The following is a 6,000-nucleotide window of genomic DNA, read 5'->3' on the forward strand; positions in this document are numbered from 1 at the left end:
CTCGTCCAGCACAGCAACCAGACAAGAAAAACTGGACCGTGGTCTAGCCAAAAAACTCAAGGAACGACCGCTACCTCAAATATGAAATTGATGAGGTTCCCCTAGTCCCCCAGACTATGTTTTAGCCTCCTCAATGATGATAAGAATTGTGGCATCAGACGGAAAGTGTATGCACCCGTATTAGTCCCCGAAAGGCCTGCAAATCGCGACCAATGGTTACCACGACGTCCTCAAGGAGGGGTCTTGCCATATTTGAAGTCCAACTACCCAGAATGTAACTATGGTTTCAAGCATGACTCTGCCACAGGCAAAAGGCCAGGAATACGTAGCAATGGCGCGAGGAAATTGTTCCGCTTTCTGGAAACAAAATTTGTGTCGTCCCTCCTCCCCAACATGAATCCTCTTAACTATGGCCATATCTAAAGTAGAATCTGTTCCATCCCCCATCCCAGCGTGCTAAAGACCTCAGTCGAGAGGCAGTGGTTGGTTATGTCAGAGGGCCACGTCGTCAAATTGTACTCATCCTTCAGGGCCAGGCTCGAGACCATGATGACAGAATAGGGCCCCCATTTCAAGAAATAACTCTGTAATTATTGTTCTTTTGAATAATAGATAGCCCAATCTTTCAACACTAAGTTATTCCTGATGAAGTCGATCTTTTCGTATCCTATCCTAAAAGGTCACGTTTTGATGTCACACGCTGTAAATAATCAGAAATATATGAATATCGAAAGATACCAAATTATTCTCGCAGATGACTCTTGTTATTTCATAAAAGGGTACTCAGGGATTATTAGTGGACGATTTGCTTACATTCACGGCCAAATGATGAGCCTTGGCCACATGATTTAGAATTTTTGAATTGGTCAATTTCATATGTTTGGGCTAAGGTGGATTACTCGAAACTTTCAGGTTCGATAAGAGCTGCCACATAAAAGTCTCCAAAGCCTTTGTCATTCCTTTATCATCTTTATTTTCAATACATTTTTGATGAGTTGAAGATGAAAATTATTTTGGAAGAGAGCAGCTTAGTACTCGTGCCGTTGAATTTGATTTACCCTTAGCAGCTGTGAGAGGAAGGACATCAACCAAACCCCAATCGGTATCCACCAAGGAATGGATAGAAATGACTAAAACGTTGATCTTTAATTGTACTAATAGTAGACTCAGAATCCCAACTTCCCAACCAATCATCAGTGTTACTTTCCTTCATAAAAGAAGAGTAAACACACGTAGTTAATTTATTTTATATATCAGAAAAGTTTAAAAGTATTGCTTTACATGGGTTTGAAAATCTTATCAGATCCGCCATCTATATACTGAGTAAACCAAAGTTTAATAGCGTGTGAATTTTTCATTATTTTGGTTACTCTTAAAAAACATTTCATTAAGTGGTTTTTGAGAGATAATTATTTAAAAATGCAAAATTAAATGGGCAACATATCTTGTTTGTTAGTTGTATAGGACTAATTTATTAGATAATTAGAAGTTGGCTATTCTATCAAGGTCTTAAAAACCTATGTTTTCCCCAAATAAGAAATCCTTTCTAATGACCTGATTTGCACAAATTGTAGCAATTTTAAACACAACTTTTGGAGTGAAAAATCCCACCAACCTTTTCTGATTTGCTTGTATTATGTTTGACCTTTTTGAATTAATTTCAGTTTATCTATAAATCTTATCGCAATGCAAATTTTTGGAAAGATAAGACCATATTTAGCGAAGACAATTTATTCAAGCCCATCTTTAGATGAACATGAATCCTTTTATCGAGCAGGGAGTGGATACTACTAGCATTTTTATCACCAGTCTAAGATGAGTACAGAAAGAGAAAACTAAATTATGATCTTGGTGCTCCTTCGTGTGGGGATGAGTGTGTAAGAGACAGATTGCCAAGTGGGGGTATCAAGATCTAGGGTGTACGTAATCCAGAGGAGGATTGAGGACGACTTCAGAAGGGAGAATCGTTCAAGGGGGGGGTGCAGAATGAAAATTCTTCGTCCAGAATTGACTAAGAACCATCAAGTCAATGAGTTTTCATGCAATAGACCTGGGTATGAATGAGAAGACAGTGAGACAGACACAGTGAATAATCTTATGTGATCAGGTAGGGATTTAAATTAGGATTTTTTTATTTGCTCGTCGTTCAAGCATACAGCAAGCCCAATAATTTCTATCATCGAAGCGTCCTCAACGGGACACTCCTCACAAGAGAGAATCCATAGTTAATGAAGTCATAAATACCTTTGATGAAGCAGGGAAAACTGAGAGAGCAGCTCATTCAACAAGAGCTGCTTTAATATAGACTGAAAGATTTAAAGCTGCCTTGAAACGATCAATAGACACTCATTAAGACACACCCTTCGGCAAGCTTGCCAAACACCTCAATGTTAGCAGAAGGACTATCAAAAATGTCATCAGGAGTGACCTAAGTTACTTGCCTAGGATGAGAGCATCAATGCATCTGATCACAAAGCAGAATAACCTAGACAGAATCAGCATTTGAAAGATTCTGATAAACCAATTGAAGAGCAAAGGTGTTAACTAGGACTTTTTACTGGACATGGCATGCCCTCACTTCTTCCAAAAGGGCCCCACGGTTAATAAGGAGGCCTTCAAGGACGTAGTCATCCCATGGATGAATGAGGTAACTGATGGAAAGCACCCATAATAATTAATTTATAATTTTTTTACCACATCCCCCGCAGCCTCCAAGAGGTATTGAACTTGGCTAAGTTATTTTTCGTGTTTCAGTGATGCACGCTGCATATTATATAGTACAAAGATTTGTTTTTTCATAAGTTTGTACAAATTTCCATTATTACATTTATTTGATGATTTGTATTTTATAATAATATTAAACCTTGCTGATGAAAAAATAATAATAGACCGTATTCATAGTTAAAGTAAAACAAAATCATAATGAAAAATGAATTTCCCTATATGTTGAGATCAATGCAAAATTGATTCTATTTATCCATAATAGGATTTCTCATTTCCCAGGGAATTGTCTTTGAGTGGGATCCAAGGGAAAAAATTTGAATTTACGGATTCTGTTAATCAATCATAAATACTGTAAAAATTAAGTATTCTATTAATATTTTTATAAAAAAATTAATTTTAAGGTAGTATTACTCATATTGTATAGGTGTGTTCGTCTAAACATTCACTCTATAACAGCAGTATGAAAGGAAAATATCTTCAAAAAGGCATTTTAATTTAATTTTGTACTTACAATATATGAAATTTAGATTAGTTTTCACTTAGACCATCCAACGTTTTTGGCAACAATCTTTTCCAGCTTGCCTCTAAACAACTTAAATCTATTCTATATAAAGCTCTGGTTCGAATCTAAAGTGTCAACTACGGTGGTCTTCAACTGGTCCTTGTTTTAAAATTAGATGCCAGAGTGTCTCCATTAACACATTTTTTCCCAAAAATTTAATTTTTTGGGAAAAAATTAATATCAAATTGTATTTTTGGATTTTTTTTTTAAAAGTTACTATTTGAAATGTTTTTCAAAAAATTCCAATAACTGAGACTATTATTTAAAATATTAAAGAATCAAAATCAGCTAATTTTTTGTATAATTGCATCGGATTTGGGTTTTATTTTGGAATTGTCCCATCACTACTAATAACCAAAAGAAAATACATATTCAATGTCTTGTATCATACTAGAAAAAATATACATAAAAACTTGGTTGAAAGCCACTATAAGTCAAATGGAAAATTTGAGTCCTCTGGTCCATACCCAACCTTCTAATTTTCTGACACATCATTGATCATAAAAAAAGTGGAAATCACAGGTCTTGCATGATACTTTGCTTATGCATTTTTGTCAATCCATGAGTCTTATTCAATATGAATCATCCATAACGTCTAATGTTATTACAATTGATAAAAAATAAATTAATGATTAACACTTTTTCCATTCGAAAATCTGCTAATTTGTTTGTTTTTCATTTATCATATTTTAAATTATAAATTGGTGATAAGTATTATATCAGATTAAAATGAATTTAAAATATTTTCCATTTTGTCAATTTTCATTTTTTTTTCTATTTCAATTACGAGATAATTAAATATGGGATTTCTACGGTATTTACTGTAGATGTAAAACCTGAACATATCCTGGGAAAAAGGGATCCTGGGATAAATCGTAATCCTTATATTTATAGGTAAAATATAATATATCTAATTGTTGAATTAGCATATCTTCTTAATAAATGTATAGCTTTTTGTATAAAATGTCTGGAACAGAAATTGGAATGCAGACGAAAATATTGGAGTGAAGATATCTAGATTGAAAGAAAACGGAAGAACATCCTTTCAAATTCATTATAAATTTTAAAAAATATAAATTTTATTATTTGATTAGTTTTGACCATAACTTCCCTGTTGATTTATATTGATCAAATGGGCGAGTTATTTATATATGATTCGAGACAATCTCACATTGTGTTTCATCGTTTTTCTTGATATATGATGAGAAATTGAGCACCTCCCTGTCGAAATCTTGCTCTGACATAGTGATTATTCCGAAAATATTAAAAAACATGGATTATCTTACTTTTCACACCTTCAATTTAGAAGTCACAAGCTAAAAGATTTAAAAAGTAAGGGGTGTATCCATATGTAAGGACAAAGCTCTCAGGGTCCTTTGATTTACATATCAAATTTATCATCTTTTTTACATTAACTGCATTGTCCGTTACAGCAATTCCTGCATAACAATTGTAATCCTGTTTAGCCTTTGTTATTGAATTTTGAACCAAATATAGAAGATATTCAGCGGTGGGATATTTTTCTGATGAGTCTATCGTCTCAAGTAAGAAAAAATGACTTGTAGATTATGTTAGGGAGACACAATTCAATTTCCCCAACGGAATATTATTGTCATCTCTATTCAGGCAGACTAGTCAGTTTATTTTATAAAATTTCTATATAAATATTAAAACTAAAGTGACTAAAAATTAATCAAACTCGAATTCTTTGAAGACATTTTTTAAAATTGAAAAACAAGGTATATTCTATAACTCTATCTTTGATATAAAGCACTTAAAGAAAAAATAAAAAATATATTGGCTTCTATGTAAGGTCCTTCATTTGACTCAATTTTTTTAGTGGTTAAATACATTTTTTTTACTAATTATAATCAGGATAAAGTAATAAATATTTCATTTTTCAAATGGTGAAATGTTTTTATCAATTTGTTATTTACTTTGACCTATATAGTTTGTTCATGTCGAAATATAACTGTATCATAGTTATACTCTAAAAATTTGATTTGAAAAAATAGTTTAAAGGCCATATCTGTCAAAATTGAAAGTTTTAAGTTTCTTTTTTGTGTTTTACTACTTAAATAATAATAATAAATGTGAGTTTCAGCCTTCATTTTATTGCATAGTGTTATAAATATGTTCTTTATGGATGTTCGACCAACCATTGATGGAAATACACATATTTTTTTTTATTAAATTTTTATTTTTATTTTTTATTGTTCTTTTAACAGACACACTTCAAATGCTTGTAATTTCTTCGTTAATTGTAAATTTTTGATGAGCTGAAAATGTTTAATTTTGGAAAATTGAAAAGTTTTCAGCTTTCTGTATTATAGTACGATAAATAAAAAGGATGAGCGTGGAGTTAGTTGTTTTTCTACAAACATGTACATGTACAATTGTATAGTTGCACATGAAAATTAGAATAAGCGGAATTGAATATTTAAATAAATTTTCTAAGCTGAATCGTGACATTCTTTTGTTTCCTGAAATATACTTCTACATTTTATAACATAATATTTTAATCACGAAACTATACTCTGTAGTTCTTAGATATAGTCCTTGCATTTAGTATAGAATCTTTTTCTAGATGTCGTAAGTAATTTTTGAAATACTTCCAAGCAGGGTCTTTTTGTCTACTAGGTCCAGAAAAAGGAGACATTCTTTATATGTCAATGCAAATTTGCAACTAGATATTCAACTACGAAAAACTATTT

The sequence above is a fragment of the Lepeophtheirus salmonis genome, chromosome 1 (assembly GCF_016086655.4).
Source record: "Lepeophtheirus salmonis chromosome 1, UVic_Lsal_1.4, whole genome shotgun sequence".
In the NCBI taxonomy this organism is placed as follows: domain Eukaryota; kingdom Metazoa; phylum Arthropoda; class Copepoda; order Siphonostomatoida; family Caligidae; genus Lepeophtheirus; species Lepeophtheirus salmonis.